We start from the raw sequence: 22,704 nt of genomic DNA, 5'->3' as shown, positions 1-22,704 counted from the left end.
TTCCTGTGTTCGCACCTATGTCACCTGTGCTTGCTTGTCAGAGACAGACTATCGCAAAACATACAACTCACTCCATGAATTGATTGCTACGGCATCTGTTATGAGCAGTCACAACTAGCAACACCAGTAGCAGCTGACTGCACGCAAAGAATAGGAATGTGCAGTGGGATTTACGTGAACTCGGCGCAAGGCAGATCTTTCCGACATAGGCTTGAGAATCTTACGGGAACACTTGTACTGTTTCTAAATTAAGTGTAGGCGTGGGAGGAGGGTGCTTCCTGCGCACAAATAACAGCACGCTTGTCAATTGTGGATGCTAATCATTCGCTTGTATCTTCCTAGACACATCTGCTGGTCGTGAATTATTCCATTTGCATATCAAGGTGCGCATGTAGGTGTGTTAAAAATTCTGGAGGCACTGGGTATTGATCCCAGTACCTCTCGCATGCTAAGCGAGCGCTCTACCACCTGAGCTACGCCCCCCCCCCCCCCGTAGACTAATGGTGCTACATACAGCCATATAGACGACACAGACCCTTGCACTCCCATTATTCAGCAGACAAACACTACTCTCTATGTATCCGTTAGGGTGTCTTTCAGGTTTCGTGCATTCTGTATCGAATCGTAGTTGCCAAAATGAAAGTGGCACGTATAACGTCGAAAATAGAATTCGGACACCGCTCTGAGTAAGACCAACGTGTTGTCCACCCTCTAGACTTCAATGAGGTTAAGCCGCGATACCTAAGACAGATCTGCACTCGATGACACCTCGATAACAGCCGGTCCCCACACTTACATCTTGCTCTCCTTACGTCAGTATACATCATATCAGTCTGTGACGCTGGCTTTGCAACATCTTGCGTGCCTTTAGGTTCGCCGCGACCAACACTTACCATGCACTGACCACAAAAAATGGAGGCGCCGCGGCTTGAACCCTGGACCTTTCACATGCCAAGCGAACGCTCTACCAACTGAGCTACGCCCCATGCACGAGCAAACGGCGCTATTCCCCATTCTTTGCGACTCAGATGCGCACGGACACGATGGTTGGTTGGTTTGTAGCGGTGAAGGAAGCAGAGTACAAAGGCGCGGACCCGTTCATATACACAAAAGTTCCAAGTAGTTTCGATGCTCTGGTATTACAAATGCAAATTCCGTCTGTTTTTAACGTCTTAAATTGAAAGAGCCGTCACAAATTGCTCCGTTTTCACTCATTGTAGACAATTATACAGCACCTGAGGTAACAAACACATCTCGAGAACCATTGTGCACTACATTATTTATGCCAACTCAGTGCCTCGCTCTTTACTACTGTGTACCAATCTTGTCGTCCAACTGCAAAACACTGGGCCACAACAAGTTTCCGCGTCTCCATTGCACTGCGCATACTACGAAACGCTCCCCAAACTTGGCACTCACCCTCGCAGCCGACTATTCCGACTTTCCACGACGCTCACGCAACGCTCACGCTAGTGACAGCATTATTTATAGTTCGACGTCACGCCAAAGCGAATGAGCACAATTCGCCTACGGCTTAGGCCGCCCTCCTAGTGTGGCTGCTCGGTCTGCAGGCAACGAGGGTCTGCAAGCTTCCTGTGTTCGCACCTATGTCACCTGTGCTTGCTTGTCAGAGACAGACTATCGCAAAACATACAACTCACTCCATGAATTGATTGCTACGGCATCTGTTATGAGCAGTCACAACTAGCAACACCAGTAGCAGCTGACTGCACGCAAAGAATAGGAATGTGCAGTGGGATTTACGTGAACTCGGCGCAAGGCAGATCTTTCCGACATAGGCTTGAGAATCTTACGGGAACACTTGTACTGTTTCTAAATTAAGTGTAGGCGTGGGAGGAGGGTGCTTCCTGCGCACAAATAACACCACGCTTGTCAATTGTGGATGCTAATCATTCGCTTGTATCTTCCTAGACACATCTGCTGGTCGTGAATTATTCCATTTGCATATCAAGGTGCGCATGTAGGTGTGTTAAAAATTCTGGAGGCGCTGGGTATTGATCCCAGTACCTCTCGCATACTAAGCGAGCGCTCTACCATCTGAGCTACGCCCGCCCCCCCGAAGACTAATGGTGCTACATACAGCCATATAGACGACACAGACCCTTGCACTCCCATTATTCAGCAGACAAACACTACTCTCTATGTATCCGTTAGGGTGTCTTTCAGGTTTCGTGCATTCTGTATCGAATCGTAGTTGCCAAAATGAAAGTGGCACGTATAACGTCGAAAATAGAATTCGGACACCGCTCTGAGTAAGACCAACGTGTTGTCCACCCTCTAGACTTCAATGAGGTTAAGCCGCGATACCTAAGACAGATCTGCACTCGATGACACCTCGATAACAGCCGGTCCCCACACTTACATCTTGCTCTCCTTACGTCAGTATACATCATATCAGTCTGTGACGCTGGCTTTGCAACATCTTGCGTGCCTTTAGGTTCGCCGCGACCAACACTTACCATGCACTGACCACAAAAAATGGAGGCGCCGCGGCTTGAACCCTGGACCTTTCACATGCCAAGCGAACGCTCTACCAACTGAGCTACGCCCCATGCACGAGCAAACGGCGCTATTCCCCATTCTTTGCGACTCAGATGCGCACGGACACGATGGTTGGTTGGTTTGTAGCGGTGAAGGGAGCAGAGTACAAAGGCGCGGACCCGTTCATATACACAAAAGTTCCAAGTAGTTTCGATGCTCTGGTATTACAAATGCAAATTCCGTCTGTTTTTAACGTCTTAAATTGAAAGAGCCGTCACAAATTGCTCCGTTTTCACTCATTGTAGACAATTATACAGCACCTGAGGTAACAAACACATCTCGAGAACCATTGTGCACTACATTATTTATGCCAACTCAGTGCCTCGCTCTTTACTACTGTGTACCAATCTTGTCGTCCAACTGCAAAACACTGGGCCACAACAAGTTTCCGCGTCTCCATTGCACTGCGCATACTACGAAACGCTCCCCAAACTTGGCACTCACCCTCGCAGCCGAATTTTCCGACTTTCCACGACGCTCACGCAACGCTCACGCTAGTGACAGCATTATTTATAGTTCGACGTCACGCCAAAGCGAATGAGCACAATTCGCCTACGGCTTAGGCCGCCCTCCTAGTGTGGCTGCTCGGTCTGCAGGCAACGAGGGTCTGCAAGCTTCCTGTGTTCGCACCTATGTCACCTGTGCTTGCTTGTCAGAGACAGACTATCGCAAAACATACAACTCACTCCATGAATTGATTGCTACGGCATCTGTTATCAGCAGTCACAACTAGCAACACCAGTAGCAGCTGACTGCACGCAAAGAATAGGAATGTGTAGTGGGATTTACGTGAACTCGGCGCAAGGCAGATCTTTCCGACATAGGCTTGAGAATCTTACGGGAACACTTGTACTGTTTCTAAATTAAGTGTAGGCGTGGGAGGAGGGTGCTTCCTGCGCACAAATAACAGCACGCTTGTCAATTGTGGATGCTAATCATTCGCTTGTATCTTCCTAGACACATCTGCTGGTCGTGAATTATTCCATTTGCATATCAAGGTGCGCATGTAGGTGTGTTAAAAATTCTGGAGGCGCTGGGTATTGATCCCAGTACCTCTCGCATACTAAGCGAGCGCTCTACCATCTGAGCTACGCCCGCCCCCCCGAAGACTAATGGTGCTACATACAGCCATATAGACGACACAGACCCTTGCACTCCCATTATTCAGCAGACAAACACTACTCTCTATGTATCCGTTAGGGTGTCTTTCAGGTTTCGTGCATTCTGTATCGAATCGTAGTTGCCAAAATGAAAGTGGCACGTATAACGTCGAAAATAGAATTCGGACACCGCTCTGAGTAAGACCAACGTGTTGTCCACCCTCTAGACTTCAATGAGGTTAAGCCGCGATACCTAAGACAGATCTGCACTCGATGACACCTCGATAACAGCCGGTCCCCACACTTACATCTTGCTCTCCTTACGTCAGTATACATCATATCAGTCTGTGACGCTGGCTTTGCAACATCTTGCGTGCCTTTAGGTTCGCCGCGACCAACACTTACCATGCACTGACCACAAAAAATGGAGGCGCCGCGGCTTGAACCCTGGACCTTTCACATGCCAAGCGAACGCTCTACCAACTGAGCTACGCCCCATGCACGAGCAAACGGCGCTATTCCCCATTCTTTGCGACTCAGATGCGCACGGACACGATGGTTGGTTGGTTTGTAGCGGTGAAGGGAGCAGAGTACAAAGGCGCGGACCCGTTCATATACACAAAAGTTCCAAGTAGTTTCGATGCTCTGGTATTACAAATGCAAATTCCGTCTGTTTTTAACGTCTTAAATTGAAAGAGCCGTCACAAATTGCTCCGTTTTCACTCATTGTAGACAATTATACAGCACCTGAGGTAACAAACACATCTCGAGAACCATTGTGCACTACATTATTTATGCCAACTCAGTGCCTCGCTCTTTACTACTGTGTACCAATCTTGTCGTCCAACTGCAAAACACTGGGCCACAACAAGTTTCCGCGTCTCCATTGCACTGCGCATACTACGAAACGCTCCCCAAACTTGGCACTCACCCTCGCAGCCGACTTTTCCGACTTTCCACGACGCTCACGCAACGCTCACGCTAGTGACAGCATTATTTATAGTTCGACGTCACGCCAAAGCGAATGAGCACAATTCGCCTACGGCTTAGGCCGCCCTCCTAGTGTGGCTGCTCGGTCTGCAGGCAACGAGGGTCTGCAAGCTTCCTGTGTTCGCACCTATGTCACCTGTGCTTGCTTGTCAGAGACAGACTATCGCAAAACATACAACTCACTCCATGAATTGATTGCTACGGCATCTGTTATCAGCAGTCACAACTAGCAACACCAGTAGCAGCTGACTGCACGCAAAGAATAGGAATGTGCAGTGGGATTTACGTGAACTCGGCGCAAGGCAGATCTTTCCGACATAGGCTTGAGAATCTTACGGGAACACTTGTACTGTTTCTAAATTAAGTGTAGGCGTGGGAGGAGGGTGCTTCCTGCGCACAAATAACAGCACGCTTGTCAATTGTGGATGCTAATCATTCGCTTGTATCTTCCTAGACACATCTGCTGGTCGTGAATTATTCCATTTGCATATCAAGGTGCGCATGTAGGTGTGTTAAAAATTCTGGAGGCGCTGGGTATTGATCCCAGTACCTCTAGCATACTAAGCGAGCGCTCTACCATCTGAGCTACGCCCGCCCCCCCGAAGACTAATGGTGCTACATACAGCCATATAGACGACACAGACCCTTGCACTCCCATTATTCAGCAGACAAACACTACTCTCTATGTATCCGTTAGGGTGTCTTTCAGGTTTCGTGCATTCTGTATCGAATCGTAGTTGCCAAAATGAAAGTGGCACGTATAACGTCGAAAATAGAATTCGGACACCGCTCTGAGTAAGACCAACGTGTTGTCCATCCTCTAGACTTCAATGAGGTTAAGCCGCGATACCTAAGACAGATCTGCACTCGATGACACCTCGATAACAGCCGGTCCCCACACTTACATCTTGCTCTCCTTACGTCAGTATACATCATATCAGTCTGTGACGCTGGCTTTGAAACATCTTGCGTGCCTTTAGGTTCGCCGCGACCAACACTTACCATGCACTGACCACAAAAAATGGAGGCGCCGCGGCTTGAACCCTGGACCTTTCACATGCCAAGCGAACGCTCTACCAACTGAGCTACGCCCCATGCACGAGCAAACTGCGCTATTCCCCATTGTTTGCGACTCAGATGCGCACGGACACGATGGTTGGTTGGTTTGTAGCGGTGAAGGGAGCAGAGTACAAAGGCGCGGACCCGTTCATATACACAAAAGTTCCAAGTAGTTTCGATGCTCTGGTATTACAAATGCAAATTCCGTCTGTTTTTAACGTCTTAAATTGAAAGAGCCGTCACAAATTGCTCCGTTTTCACTCATTGTAGACAATTATACAGCACCTGAGGTAACAAACACATCTCGAGAACCATTGTGCACTACATTATTTATGCCAACTCAGTGCCTCGCTCTTTACTACTGTGTACCAATCTTGTCGTCCAACTGCAAAACACTGGGCCACAACAAGTTTCCGCGTCTCCATTGCACTGCGCATACTACGAAACGCTCCCCAAACTTGGCACTCACCCTCGCAGCCGACTTTTCCGACTTTCCACGACGCTCACGCAACGCTCACGCTAGTGACAGCATTATTTATAGTTCGACGTCGCGCCAAAGCGAATGAGTACATTTCGCCTACGGCTTAGGCCGCCCTCCTAGTGTGGCTGCTCGGTGTCTGCAGGCAGCGAGGGTCTGCAAGCTTCCTGTGTTCGCACCTATGTCACCTGTGCTTGCTTGTCAGAGACAGACTATCGCAAAACATACAACTCACTCCATGAATTGATTGCTACGGCATCTGTTATCAGCAGTCACAACTAGCAACACCAGTAGCAGCTGACTGCACACAAAGAATAGGAATGTGCAGTGGGATTTACGTGAACTCGGCGCAAGGCAGATCTTTCCGACATAGGCTTGAGAATCTTACGGGAACACTTGTACTGTTTCTAAATAAGGTGTAGGCGTGGGAGGAGGGTGCTTCCTGCCCACAAATAACAGCACGCTTGTCAATTGTGGATGCTAATCATTCGCTTGTATCTTCCTAGACACATCTGCTGGTCGTGAATTATTCCACTTGCATATCAAGGTGCGCATGTAGGTGTGTTAAAAATTCTGGAGGCACTGGGTATTGATCCCAGTACCTCTCGCATACTAAGCGAGCGCTCTACCATCTTTTTTTTTTTTTTTTTTTTTTTTTTTTTAGGGCCTCCTTCCTCCCCTTCAGCCCCGCCTTGCGCTCGCCATAAATCGCCTTCGTCGGCGTCGGCTTCATCTGCCATGATTTCTGAAGTACTTATTCTTCTGAACTATTCCGATTTCCAAACCAAAGATACTTCTAAACCGATTGCATAGTCCCGCAATGGTGACAAAGTAGAATATATATATATATATATTTTTTTTTTTTTTAATAGAAAATGAAAAAGGAACTCTGGTCCGCTAGAAAAACAGAAGAAAATAAAATAGTCCTTGTCGTAACACTGTTCAGTATACGTCACTGTGACATTTGAAGAAGAAAAGAGAAAAAACAAAGCAATGTAGAATGAAGGAAAGAAAAAAATACTTCTTTCATCGAAGAACGACTTCTAAAAAATTCGCATATCGTTTCCTGTAATGTCTCGTCTGTGAAAGTATGTGAAACTGTAATGCCAGGTAAAGACAGAACGCCGCCTCACTCTTGGGTTCTTGCGTCTGTAAATAATGAACATAATGACCCTTCAACCAATTGACAGAGTTCCGTTTGGTGTTCGGGTACGGCACTGAATCCGGATACAGGAAATCTTCAGGTTTAATACAAAGCTGGGAAGTCCTCATAATCGTAGCCAGTTTTCGGCGAATGCATGGCCAAACTGCTTGGACAGTGGTGCACAGAAAACGATGTTCATCAGTATCAGGCAAGTTGCACGTTAGGCACAAAGGTGAGTCAGCCAAATGTAGAGCATGAAGTCGTGAATTGGTACTTATTTTACGGTTCACGACCCTGTACCAAGAGGCTTTCACTGACGTTGGTAAATCACGGCTATGTATGTTTTTCCATATCACTGGCCAGCGATGATTGGGGTATTTGTGTTCGATGTTGTTCCTGTTCTTGGTTGCCAGTAGTTTATTATAAACTAACTTCACCACGGAAAGCTCATTTTCTGGGAGAGTTGACCGTACGTAACTGAACTCAATGAAAAAGCTCTTAAAGTGAGTCAGCGCAGGCGGAATATGTTGAACAGAGACAGGAGGCTGCAGGCAGGCCGGCGCTATTTCGGTTAACAAGTGAGCCGTTAGACTGTTCGGTAACGACCTCCACCGTTTGTAGGTGGTGCATACGTACAAAGCTCGTGACTTGGAACGAACATCTGTTAAATTTAAGCCTCCATCGGTCGTGGAGAGAGTGAGCGTATCGTACTTGACTTTAAAAATGTGTCCACGTGTGACAAAATGGCCTAGAGCGGACATCATACGCTTCGCTGTCTCCTGTGGCATGGGCAGTACTTGTGCAACGTAGTTAATCTTTGAGGTGAGGTAGACATTAGCGAAGGTGACTTTCTGCAGTTCATCAAGGCTTCTTAGGTAGTGGGTCTGCATGCAAGCACGCATACTTGCCAGGAGATTCCTATAGTTCACCGCAATTGTGTGCTGTATGTTGCTCCTGTACTCAATACCAAGGCATTTCATTTTAGAAATTAGTTGCAACTGACCGTGATGGTGCAGCGAGATGCCGCGTCCTATGTTCATAATGCCAGATTTCCTGGCATTCAACTTCGCACCCGCAACAAGTTCGTAGTTTTTGACGATCTGAAGGGCTTCCTCGACTTCACCTTCGTCCATGACCAAAAATCCGACGTCATCCGCATATGCAGTACAAACAATCTTAATGCCGTGGATGGTTAATCCTTGTAGACGCTGTGTCAAGGTGACAAGCAAAGGCTCAATGGCAATGGCAAACAAGGCCATCGACATAGGGCATCCCTGTCGCACTGAATTAGTAATATTAATTGATGCGCTCAGCTGGCCATTCACCATGAGTCGAGTTACTCCTTTACGAAGGAGCTCATGTATAAGATTGATAAAACGTAGTGGAAATCCCATGGCATGCATCGTCCGGATGAGAAACTGATGGTTTACTCTGTCGAATGCCTTTGAAAAGTCAAGGGAAACTAGCGCACACCGTATCTTACACGCATCTGCAATGGCTATAACGTCCCTGTATTGAGACAAATTTTGGAAGATCGTCCTACCGACACCTACACTGGTCTGGTACTGACCAATGACAGTATTCATCAACATTTTCAATCTATTAGAAATAATACGTGCTAAAATTTTGTAGTCACTGTTCAGTAAAGTAAGCGGCCGAAAATCGTCAACAGAACTGCACATTGGGCGTTTAGGGATTAAAACCACGATGCCTTCCACGAGAGCCTGAGGAACATTAAAATCTGGCCGTAAAATTTCATTAAACATACTCAACAACTTGGGCTTTAATTTGTCGCAGAAAGTAAGATAAAATTCGGCAGTGAGACCGTCGGGTCCCGGCGATTTATTTTTCGGACTTCGTGATAGCGCAGAATCCAATTCGTCTTCATCAATTTCTCGCATGAGAGTTTCGACTTCAGCAGCACCCAAAGTCCTTTGCAAGTTATTGAGTAATTCATCGTGAGTTCCATCGTCGGTATGTGTCGTTGTCAGGAGACCTGCCAAGTGATTGTGAAGTGCGTTCCGTATGTCTTGTTGCCGCGTGAGCGCAACGCCTTCACTCAACTGAAGACGAGTTATTAATCTCCGCCGCCCCCTCTTATTTTCACGAATGACGTGAAACATGGATGTCATTTCGTCGTCTATCACATTCTGGGGCCTGGACCTTATTTGAAAGCCTTCTGCCTGCTGCCGCTGAAGTTTTAATAATTTTGCCTTAATTTTTTTAATCTGCATAAAATTTTCAGGTACAGTCACATCGGACTGGTAAAGCTCCCTGAGACAAGTAAAATAAAACTCAGACGTTTGCCGTTGCCACCAGGATTTGTCCCGAGCGTAGCGTTTAAACATTTTTGATAAAGTTGGTTTGGCATGTGTTATCCACCATTCAGTAACGGAGGCATACTGTGCAACCCGTCGTTCACATGCCTCCCATGTTTCGTTAAAGACACGGTGACAGTCAACATCGTTAAGGAGAGCATTGTTAAGTTTCCAGAAACCTCTGCCGCGAAATGTGCCTTGCTTGACCATGTTAACAGTACAAATATATGCGGCATGATCGGAAAAAATTGTGGGCCAAACTTCGGATTGGAGGACTTGAGTCTTCATACACGCCGATACATAGATTCTGTCTAGCCGGCTTGCAGAGTGGTTCGTGACATGAGTGAACCCAGGTGCCGCTCCGTGCGTATGCTCCCATGTGTCAATGAGGTTCATTTCTTGGACGATACGTTCTAGTTCTCCAGATTTGTTAAAATTAGGCGTCTGGTCTTTTGGACTTAAGACACAATTGAAGTCACCCGCAAAAATTATACGATCGTAGGTTCCCCTAAAAAGTGGGACTATGGCGCTTGTGAAGAACTCAGCCCTAGCACGCCTATTGCTACTGCCGGACGGGGCGTAAACATTGATTATGCGTGTCCGATGGAAAGTGACAGCGATCCCTCTATGATCAGGCAGTTTTTCTACGTCGGTCGCTACAATCCCTTCTTTTAACAGAATCGCCGTCCCTAAATTCGCACCGCTCCCGGAATTGGAGAGAGTAGTATAACCAGTTATTCGGTCAAGTTCAATCGCAGCGACTTCTTGAAGTAACAGAATATCGATATCCGCTGCGTATACAAAATCTTGTAAATTACGGAGCCGCCAGTACGACTGTATCTTATTGATGTTTAACGTGGCAATTTTATAGGCTTGGGGCTCGTTCATGGGAGAAGGCACATACTATTAATTAAACAGTCTTAGAAGGATGGCTAACGAAATTGAGGCCAAGCGCGTCAGTCGGAGTTCCTGTAGTTCCCGGTACGGTTGGTGTATGCTGCTCTGTGGGGGGTGCCGAAGATTCCGTCTCAATGGTCCGCATGACAGCCGCATCATTGCTCGCATCCAATACTTCCATTTCCCGTGCCCAATTCCCAGTGAGAGTGGCCTCTGACAAAAGCGATCCTGCGTTTCCTTGAGCGTGGGTATCCGGCAAAACGACTCTACTCGAGGTATCACTATCTTCCACCCGTCGTGGATTCACAGGGGGAGACACTACAGGATCAATGTCCATTCGACCAGACGCAGGGAGACCAACTTCAGAGGGTTCAGAAGTGTTCTGACACATTTGGCTGCTTATTCGTTTCGCTTTGTCGCGGAGCTGTGGGGCGAGCTGATTGGCTCCTTGATGTGCAAGTCTCCGCTTCTTTTTGGAAGGCTTCCTGTTAGGGTTCGCAGTATCATCAACATCCGAAGTGGACTGTTGACTCTGGGGTTGATCCGCCGGGAACACAGCGTCTGCTTCATCCTCAGTACCAGTGGCATCAACCACTGGGGAGTCATCCGTCGTTACCTCCATCTCTGAGTGTGGTAGCGGCGGTGCCGCGTCAGCACTCGGTTCTTTGACGTTATCGGCCAAAACATCGTTCAAACGAGGGGCATCTACAGGCGGGGTCGCGGGTGGAAGACCAGAAGCCGCGACAGCGTATGTCAGTGGCAGTGCCGTCGTCACAGGGGGGCTAGCGGCTTCACCGACAGGTATCTGCGTCACCCGTCTTTGTATACATTCAGAGCGCACGTGGCCGGGCGCACCACAGCCGGCACACGTTTTTGGCTGCCCATCATATATGACAATTCCGCGATGTCCACCTACGTAAATATATGAAGGTATGTGCTTCTGTATATCGATCTTAACCTGCCTGACGCCGTTAAGCACCGGAAATTTGTGGGCTTTAGACCAACGCTCCGCAAAATTGTTAATGACCCTCCCGTAAGGTGTCAATGCAGAATTTATTTGCGCGGCTGTTATTTCAAACGGGAGTTCGAAAATACGTGCCGTCCGGATGCCCAGTCCAGCATGCGTAATGCTGACGTCACTGACGGTACCATCGCTATGTTTAAACTTCAGTACACCTCCACTGGACTCTACAATTCTATCACACAGTTCAGAGGACGTTAATTTCACATAAACAACACTAGTCACGATAGAGAAATTTATCCCCACAATGTCATCAAAAGTAATCTTAGCTGTTTCCTCTAACCATGCTTCAACTTCAAACGAATTTGGTTTCGAAAAGTTCCTATCAAAGGTAAACTTCAAGGTATCTTTCCTGTTAGTCGGATTCATAATTCCATATCAGATCCTACAGAACGGAACGAATACTAATAAGCAGACGCTGTAAGCACGCGACTCACCGCCTGACGTAAACACTTCCTGCCGCAGCGCGCTGGCCCTGGAGGTCCGCTCACCACCGCTGCCGCAGGCAGACTTGATCCCAGTACCTCTCGCATACTAAGCGAGCGCTCTACCATCTGAGCTACGCCCGCCCCCCCGAAGACTAATGGTGCTACATACACCCATATAGACGACACAGACCCTTGCACTCCCATTATTCAGCAGACAAACACTACTCTCTATGTATCCGTTAGGGTGTCTTTCAGGTTTCGTGCATTCTGTATCGAATCGTAGTTGGCCACAATGAAAGTGGCACGTATAACGTCGAAAATAGAATTCGGACACCGCTCTGAGTAAGACCAAAGTGTTGTCCACCCTCTAGACTTCAATGAGGTTAAGCCGCGATACCTAAGACAGATCTGCACTCGATGACACCTCGATAACAGCCGGTCCCCACACTTACATCTTGCTCTCCTTACGTCAGTATACATCATATCAGTCTGTGACGCTGGCTTTGCAACATCTTGCGTGCCTTTAGGTTCGCCGCGACCAACACTTACCATGCACTGACCACAAAAAATGGAGGCGCCGCGGCTTGAACCCTGGACCTTTCACATGCCAAGCGAACGCTCTACCAACTGAGCTACGCCCCATGCACGAGCAAACGGCGCTATTCCCCATTCTTTGCGACTCAGATGCGCACGGACACGATGGTTGGTTGGTTTGTAGCGGTGAAGGGAGCAGAGTACAAAGGCGCGGACCCGTTCATATACACAAAAGTTCCAAGTAGTTTCGATGCTCTGGTATTGCAAATGCAAATTCCGTCTGTTTTTAACGTCTTAAATTGAAAGAGCCGTCACAAATTGCTCCGTTTTCACTCATTGTAGACAATTATACAGCACCTGAGGTAACAAACACATCTCGAGAAACCATTGTGCACTACATTATTTATGCCAACTCAGTGCCTCGCTCTTTACTACTGTGTACCAATCTTGTCGTCCAACTGCAAAACACTGGGCCACAACAAGTTTCCGCGTCTCCATTGCACTGCGCATACTACGAAACGCTCCCCAAACTTGGCACTCACCCTCGCAGCCGACTTTTCCGACTTTCCACGACGCTCACGCAACGCTCACGCTAGTGACAGCATTATTTATAGTTCGACGTCGCGCCAAAGCGAATGAGTACATTTCGCCTACGGCTTAGGCCGCCCTCCTAGTGTGGCTGCTCGGTGTCTGCAGGCAGCGAGGGTCTGCAAGCTTCCTGTGTTCGCACCTATGTCACCTGTGCTTGCTTGTCAGAGACAGACTATCGCAAAACATACAACTCACTCCATGAATTGATTGCTACGGCATCTGTTATCAGCAGTCACAACTAGCAACACCAGTAGCAGCTGACTGCACGCAAAGAATAGGAATGTGCAGTGGGATTTACGTGAACTCGGCGCAAGGCAGATCTTTCCGACATAGGCTTGAGAATCTTACGGGAACACTTGTACTGTTTCTAAATTAAGTGTAGGCGTGGGAGGAGGGTGCTTCCTGCGCACAAATAACAGCACGCTTGTCAATTGTGGATGCTAATCATTCGCTTGTATCTTCCTAGACACATCTGCTGGTCGTGAATTATTCCACTTGCATATCAAGGTGCGCATGTAGGTGTGTTAAAAATTCTGGAGGCACTGGGTATTGATCCCAGTACCTCTCGCATACTAAGCGAGCGCTCTACCATCTGAGCTACGCCCGCCCCCCCGAAGACTAATGGTGCTACATACAGCCATATAGACGACACAGACCCTTGCACTCCCATTATTCAGCAGACAAACACTACTCTCTATGTATCCGTTAGGGTGTCTTTCAGGTTTCGTGCATTCTGTATCGAATCGTAGTTGCCAAAATGAAAGTGGCACGTATAACGTCGAAAATAGAATTCGGACACCGCTCTGAGTAAGACCAACGTGTTGTCCACCCTCTAGACTTCAATGAGGTTAAGCCGCGATACCTAAGACAGATCTGCACTCGATGACACCTCGATAACAGCCGGTCCCCACACTTACATCTTGCTCTCCTTACGTCAGTATACATCATATCAGTCTGTGACGCTGGCTTTGCAACATCTTGCGTGCCTTTAGGTTCGCCGCGACCAACACTTACCATGCACTGACCACAAAAAATGGAGGCGCCGCGGCTTGAACTCTGGACCTTTCACATGCCAAGCAAACGCTCTACCAACTGAGCTACGCCCCATGCACGAGCAAACGGCGCTATTCCCCATTCTTTGCGACTCAGATGCGCACGGACACGATGGTTGGTTGGTTTGTAGCGGTGAAGGGAGCAGAGTACAAAGGCGCGGACCCGTTCATATACACAAAAGTTCCAAGTAGTTTCGATGCTCTGGTATTACAAATGCAAATTCCGTCTGTTTTTAACGTCTTAAATTGAAAGAGCCGTCACAAATTGCTCCGTTTTCACTCATTGTAGACAATTATACAGCACCTGAGGTAACAAACACATCTCGAGAACCATTGTGCACTACATTATTTATGCCAACTCAGTGCCTCGCTCTTTACTACTGTGTACCAATCTTGTCGTCCAACTGCAAAACACTGGGCCACAACAAGTTTCCGCATCTCCATTGCACTGCGCATACTACGAAACGCTCCCCAAACTTGGCACTCACCCTCGCAGCCGACTTTTCCGACTTTCCACGACGCTCACGCAACGCTCACGCTAGTGACAGCATTATTTATAGTTCGACGTCACGCCAAAGCGAATGAGCACAATTCGCCTACGGCTTAGGCCGCCCTCCTAGTGTGGCTGCTCGGTCTGCAGGCAACGAGGGTCTGCAAGCTTCCTGTGTTCGCACCTATGTCACCTGTGCTTGCTTGTCAGAGACAGACTATCGCAAAACATACAACTCACTCCATGAATTGATTGCTACGGCATCTGTTATCAGCAGTCACAACTAGCAACACCAGTAGCAGCTGACTGCACGCAAAGAATAGGAATGTGCAGTGGGATTTACGTGAACTCGGCGCAAGGCAGATCTTTCCGACATAGGCTTGAGAATCTTACGGGAACACTTGTACTGTTTCTAAATTAAGTGTAGGCGTGGGAGGAGGGTGCTTCCTGCGCACAAATAACAGCACGCTTGTCAATTGTGGATGCTAATCATTCGCTTGTATCTTCCTAGACACATCTGCTGGTCGTGAATTATTCCATTTGCATATCAAGGTGCGCATGTAGGTGTGTTAAAAATTCTTGAGGCGCTGGGTATTGATCCCAGTACCTCTAGCATACTAAGCGAGCGCTCTACCATCTGAGCTACGCCCGCCCCCCCGAAGACTAATGGTGCTACATACAGCCATATAGACGACACAGACCCTTGCACTCCCATTATTCAGCAGACAAACACTACTCTCTATGTATCCGTTAGGGTGTCTTTCAGGTTTCGTGCATTCTGTATCGAATCGTAGTTGCCAAAATGAAAGTGGCACGTATAACGTCGAAAATAGAATTCGGACACCGCTCTGAGTAAGACCAACGTGTTGTCCATCCTCTAGACTTCAATGAGGTTAAGCCGCGATACCTAAGACAGATCTGCACTCGATGACACCTCGATAACAGCCGGTCCCCACACTTACATCTTGCTCTCCTTACGTCAGTATACATCATATCAGTCTGTGACGCTGGCTTTGAAACATCTTGCGTGCCTTTAGGTTCGCCGCGACCAACACTTACCATGCACTGACCACAAAAAATGGAGGCGCCGCGGCTTGAACCCTGGACCTTTCACATGCCAAGCGAACGCTCTACCAACTGAGCTACCCCCCATGCACGAGCAAACTGCGCTATTCCCCATTGTTTGCGACTCAGATGCGCACGGACACGATGGTTGGTTGGTTTGTAGCGGTGAAGGGAGCAGAGTACAAAGGCGCGGACCCGTTCATATACACAAAAGTTCCAAGTAGTTTCGATGCTCTGGTATTACAAATGCAAATTCCGTCTGTTTTTAACGTCTTAAATTGAAAGAGCCGTCACAAATTGCTCCGTTTTCACTCATTGTAGACAATTATACAGCACCTGAGGTAACAAACACATCTCGAGAACCATTGTGCACTACATTATTTATGCCAACTCAGTGCCTCGCTCTTTACTACTGTGTACCAATCTTGTCGTCCAACTGCAAAACACTGGGCCACAACAAGTTTCCGCGTCTCCATTGCACTGCGCATACTACGAAACGCTCCCCAAACTTGGCACTCACCCTCGCAGCCGACTTTTCCGACTTTCCACGACGCTCACGCAACGCTCACGCTAGTGACAGCATTATTTATAGTTCGACGTCGCGCCAAAGCGAATGAGTACATTTCGCCTACGGCTTAGGCCGCCCTCCTAGTGTGGCTGCTCGGTGTCTGCAGGCAGCGAGGGTCTGCAAGCTTCCTGTGTTCGCACCTATGTCACCTGTGCTTGCTTGTCAGAGACAGACTATCGCAAAACATACAACTCACTCCATGAATTGATTGCTACGGCATCTGTTATCAGCAGTCACAACTAGCAACACCAGTAGCAGCTGACTGCACGCAAAGAATAGGAATGTGCAGTGGGATTTACGTGAACTCGGCGCAAGGCAGATCTTTCCGACATAGGCTTGAGAATCTTACGGGAACACTTGTACTGTTTCTAAATTAAGTGTAGGCGTGGGAGGAGGGTGCTTCCTGCGCACAAATAACAGCACGCTTGTCAATTGTGGATGCTAATCATTCGCTTGTATCTTCCTAGACACATCTGCTGGTCGTGAATTATTCCACTTGCATATCAAGGTGCGCATGTAGGTGTGTTAAAAATTCTGGAGGCACTGGGTATTGATCCCAGTACCTCTCGCATACTAAGCGAGCGCTCTACCATCTGAGCTACGCCCGCCCCCCCCGAAGACTAATGGTGCTACATACACCCATATAGACGACACAGACCCTTGCACTCCCATTATTCAGCAGACAAACACTACTCTCTATGTATCCGTTAGGGTGTCTTTCAGGTTTCGTGCATTCTGTATCGAATCGTAGTTGGCCACAATGAAAGTGGCACGTATAACGTCGAAAATAGAATTCGGACACCGCTCTGAGTAAGACCAAAGTGTTGTCCACCCTCTAGACTTCAATGAGGTTAAGCCGCGATACCTAAGACAGATCTGCACTCGATGACACCTCGATAACAGCCGGTCCCCACACTTACATCTTGCTCTCCTTACGTCAGTATACATCATATCAGTCTGTGACGCTGGCTTTGCAACATCTTGCGTGCCTTTAGGTTCGCCGCGACCAACACTTACCATGCACTGACCACAAAAAATGGAGGCGCCGCGGCTTGAACCCTGGACCTTTCACATGCCAAGCGAACGCTCTACCAACTGAGCTACGCCCCATGCACGAGCAAACGGCGCTATTCCCCATTCTTTGCGACTCAGATGCGCACGGACACGATGGTTGGTTGGTTTGTAGCGGTGAAGGGAGCAGAGTACAAAGGCGCGGACCCGTTCATATACACAAAAGTTCCAAGTAGTTTCGATGCTCTGGTATTGCAAATGCAAATTCCGTCTGTTTTTAACGTCTTAAATTGAAAGAGCCGTCACAAATTGCTCCGTTTTCACTCATTGTAGACAATTATACAGCACCTGAGGTAACAAACACATCTCGAGAAACCATTGTGCACTACATTATTTATGCCAACTCAGTGCCTCGCTCTTTACTACTGTGTACCAATCTTGTCGTCCAACTGCAAAACACTGGGCCACAACAAGTTTCCGCGTCTCCATTGCACTGCGCATACTACGAAACGCTCCCCAAACTTGGCACTCACCCTCGCAGCCGACTTTTCCGACTTTCCACGACGCTCACGCAACGCTCACGCTAGTGACAGCATTATTTATAGTTCGACGTCGCGCCAAAGCGAATGAGTACATTTCGCCTACGGCTTAGGCCGCCCTCCTAGTGTGGCTGCTCGGTGTCTGCAGGCAGCGAGGGTCTGCAAGCTTCCTGTGTTCGCACCTATGTCACCTGTGCTTGCTTGTCAGAGACAGACTATCGCAAAACATACAACTCACTCCATGAATTGATTGCTACGGCATCTGTTATCAGCAGTCACAACTAGCAACACCAGTAGCAGCTGACTGCACGCAAAGAATAGGAATGTGCAGTGGGATTTACGTGAACTCGGCGCAAGGCAGATCTTTCCGACATAGGCTTGAGAATCTTACGGGAACACTTGTACTGTTTCTAAATTAAGTGTAGGCGTGGGAGGAGGGTGCTTCCTGCGCACAAATAACAGCACGCTTGTCAATTGTGGATGCTAATCATTCGCTTGTATCTTCCTAGACACATCTGCTGGTCGTGAATTATTCCACTTGCATATCAAGGTGCGCATGTAGGTGTGTTAAAAATTCTGGAGGCACTGGGTATTGATCCCAGTACCTCTCGCATACTAAGCGAGCGCTCTACCATCTGAGCTACGCCCGCCCCCCCGAAGACTAATGGTGCTACATACAGCCATATAGACGACACAGACCCTTGCACTCCCATTATTCAGCAGACAAACACTACTCTCTATGTATCCGTTAGGGTGTCTTTCAGGTTTCGTGCATTCTGTATCGAATCGTAGTTGCCAAAATGAAAGTGGCACGTATAACGTCGAAAATAGAATTCGGACACCGCTCTGAGTAAGACCAACGTGTTGTCCACCCTCTAGACTTCAATGAGGTTAAGCCGCGATACCTAAGACAGATCTGCACTCGATGACACCTCGATAACAGCCGGTCCCCACACTTACATCTTGCTCTCCTTACGTCAGTATACATCATATCAGTCTGTGACGCTGGCTTTGCAACATCTTGCGTGCCTTTAGGTTCGCCGCGACCAACACTTACCATGCACTGACCACAAAAAATGGAGGCGCCGCGGCTTGAACTCTGGACCTTTCACATGCCAAGCAAACGCTCTACCAACTGAGCTACGCCCCATGCACGAGCAAACGGCGCTATTCCCCATTCTTTGCGACTCAGATGCGCACGGACACGATGGTTGGTTGGTTTGTAGCGGTGAAGGGAGCAGAGTACAAAGGCGCGGACCCGTTCATATACACAAAAGTTCCAAGTAGTTTCGATGCTCTGGTATTACAAATGCAAATTCCGTCTGTTTTTAACGTCTTAAATTGAAAGAGCCGTCACAAATTGCTCCGTTTTCACTCATTGTAGACAATTATACAGCACCTGAGGTAACAAACACATCTCGAGAACCATTGTGCACTACATTATTTATGCCAACTCAGTGCCTCGCTCTTTACTACTGTGTACCAATCTTGTCGTCCAACTGCAAAACACTGGGCCACAACAAGTTTCCGCGTCTCCATTGCACTGCGCATACTACGAAACGCTCCCCAAACTTGGCACTCACCCTCGCAGCCGACTTTTCCGACTTTCCACGACGCTCACGCAACGCTCACGCTAGTGACAGCATTATTTATAGTTCGACGTCGCGCCAAAGCGAATGAGTACATTTCGCCTACGGCTTAGGCCGCCCTCCTAGTGTGGCTGCTCGGTGTCTGCAGGCAGCGAGGGTCTGCAAGCTTCCTGTGTTCGCACCTATGTCACCTGTGCTTGCTTGTCAGAGACAGACTATCGCAAAACATACAACTCACTCCATGAATTGATTGCTACGGCATCTGTTATCAGCAGTCACAACTAGCAACACCAGTAGCAGCTGACTGCACGCAAAGAATAGGAATGTGCAGTGGGATTTACGTGAACTCGGCGCAAGGCAGATCTTTCCGACATAGGCTTGAGAATCTTACGGGAACACTTGTACTGTTTCTAAATTAAGTGTAGGCGTGGGAGGAGGGTGCTTCCTGCGCACAAATAACAGCACGCTTGTCAATTGTGGATGCTAATCATTCGCTTGTATCTTCCTAGACACATCTGCTGGTCGTGAATTATTCCACTTGCATATCAAGGTGCGCATGTAGGTGTGTTAAAAATTCTGGAGGCACTGGGTATTGATCCCAGTACCTCTCGCATACTAAGCGAGCGCTCTACCATCTGAGCTACGCCCGCCCCCCCGAAGACTAATGGTGCTACATACAGCCATATAGACGACACAGACCCTTGCACTCCCATTATTCAGCAGACAAACACTACTCTCTATGTATCCGTTAGGGTGTCTTTCAGGTTTCGTGCATTCTGTATCGAATCGTAGTTGCCAAAATGAAAGTGGCACGTATAACGTCGAAAATAGAATTCGGACACCGCTCTGAGTAAGACCAACGTGTTGTCCACCCTCTAGACTTCAATGAGGTTAAGCCGCGATACCTAAGACAGATCTGCACTCGATGACACCTCGATAACAGCCGGTCCCCACACTTACATCTTGCTCTCCTTACGTCAGTATACATCATATCAGTCTGTGACGCTGGCTTTGCAACATCTTGCGTGCCTTTAGGTTCGCCGCGACCAACACTTACCATGCACTGACCACAAAAAATGGAGGCGCCGCGGCTTGAACTCTGGACCTTTCACATGCCAAGCAAACGCTCTACCAACTGAGCTACGCCCCATGCACGAGCAAACGGCGCTATTCCCCATTCTTTGCGACTCAGATGCGCACGGACACGATGGTTGGTTGGTTTGTAGCGGTGAAGGGAGCAGAGTACAAAGGCGCGGACCCGTTCATATACACAAAAGTTCCAAGTAGTTTCGATGCTCTGGTATTACAAATGCAAATTCCGTCTGTTTTTAACGTCTTAAATTGAAAGAGCCGTCACAAATTGCTCCGTTTTCACTCATTGTAGACAATTATACAGCACCTGAGGTAACAAACACATCTCGAGAACCATTGTGCACTACATTATTTATGCCAACTCAGTGCCTCGCTCTTTACTACTGTGTACCAATCTTGTCGTCCAACTGCAAAACACTGGGCCACAACAAGTTTCCGCGTCTCCATTGCACTGCGCATACTACGAAACGCTCCCCAAACTTGGCACTCACCCTCGCAGCCGACTTTTCCGACTTTCCACGACGCTCACGCTAGTGACAGCATTATTTATAGTTCGACGTCGCGCCAAAGCGAATGAGTACATTTCGCCTACGGCTTAGGCCGCCCTCCTAGTGTGGCTGCTCGGTGTCTGCAGGCAGCGAGGGTCTGCAAGCTTCCTGTGTTCGCACCTATGTCACCTGTGCTTGCTTGTCAGAGACAGACTATCGCAAAACATACAACTCACTCCATGAATTGATTGCTACGGCATCTGTTATCAGCAGTCACAACTAGCAACACCAGTAGCAGCTGACTGCACGCAAAGAATAGGAATGTGCAGTGGGATTTACGTGAACTCGGCGCAAGGCAGATCTTTCCGACATAGGCTTGAGAATCTTACGGGAACACTTGTACTGTTTCTAAATTAAGTGTAGGCGTGGGAGGAGGGTGCTTCCTGCGCACAAATAACAGCACGCTTGTCAATTGTGGATGCTAATCATTCGCTTGTATCTTCCTAGACACATCTGCTGGTCGTGAATTATTCCACTTGCATATCAAGGTGCGCATGTAGGTGTGTTAAAAATTCTGGAGGCACTGGGTATTGATCCCAGTACCTCTCGCATACTAAGCGAGCGCTCTACCATCTGAGCTACGCCCGCCCCCCCGAAGACTAATGGTGCTACATACAGTCATATAGACGACACAGACCCTTGCACTCTCATTATTCAGCAGACAAACACTACTCTCTATGTATCCGTTAGGGTGTCTTTCAGGTTTCGTGCATTCTGTATCGAATCGTAGTTGCCAAAATGAAAGTGGCACGTATAACGTCGAAAATAGAATTCGGACACCGCTCTGAGTAAGACCAACGTGTTGTCCACCCTCTAGACTTCAATGAGGTTAAGCCGCGATACCTAAGACAGATCTGCACTCGATGACACCTCGATAACAGCCGGTCCCCACACTTACATCTTGCTCTCCTTACGTCAGTATACATCATATCAGTCTGTGACGCTGGCTTTGCAACATCTTGCGTGCCTTTAGGTTCGCCGCGACCAACACTTACCATGCACTGACCACAAAAAATGGAGGCGCCGCGGCTTGAACTCTGGACCTTTCACATGCCAAGCAAACGCTCTACCAACTGAGCTACGCCCCATGCACGAGCAAACGGCGCTATTCCCCATTCTTTGCGACTCAGATGCGCACGGACACGATGGTTGGTTGGTTTGTAGCGGTGAAGGGAGCAGAGTACAAAGGCGCGGACCCGTTCATATACACAAAAGTTCCAAGTAGTTTCGATGATCTGGTATTACAAATGCAAATTCCGTCTGTTTTTAACGTCTTAAATTGAAAGAGCCGTCACAAATTGCTCCGTTTTCACTCATTGTAGACAATTATACAGCACCTGAGGTAACAAACACATCTCGAGAACCATTGTGCACTACATTATTTATGCCAACTCAGTGCCTCGCTCTTTACTACTGTGTACCAATCTTGTCGTCCAACTGCAAAACACTGGGCCACAACAAGTTTCCGCGTCTCCATTGCACTGCGCATACTACGAAACGCTCCCCAAACTTGGCACTCACCCTCGCAGCCGACGTTTCCGACTTTCCACGACGCTCACGCAACGCTCACGCTAGTGACAGCATTATTTATAGTTCGACGTCGCGCCAAAGCGAATGAGTACATTTCG

General features: G+C 48.1%; 1 non-coding gene across 1 annotated transcript; it reads right to left on the bottom strand.

Moving 5' to 3' along the window:
* Positions 1 to 410: 410 nt before the first annotated feature.
* On the bottom strand, positions 411 to 483 carry Trnaa-agc (transfer RNA alanine (anticodon AGC)). Its single transcript has one exon. It is a non-coding gene; the product is annotated as a tRNA-Ala (tRNA).
* Between the last annotated feature and the right edge of the window lie 22,221 nt (positions 484 to 22,704).

This window comes from Schistocerca gregaria, chromosome 10 (assembly GCF_023897955.1).
Source record: "Schistocerca gregaria isolate iqSchGreg1 chromosome 10, iqSchGreg1.2, whole genome shotgun sequence".
NCBI lineage: Eukaryota > Metazoa > Arthropoda > Insecta > Orthoptera > Acrididae > Schistocerca > Schistocerca gregaria.
This window is presented reverse-complemented; position numbering and strand designations above follow the sequence as displayed.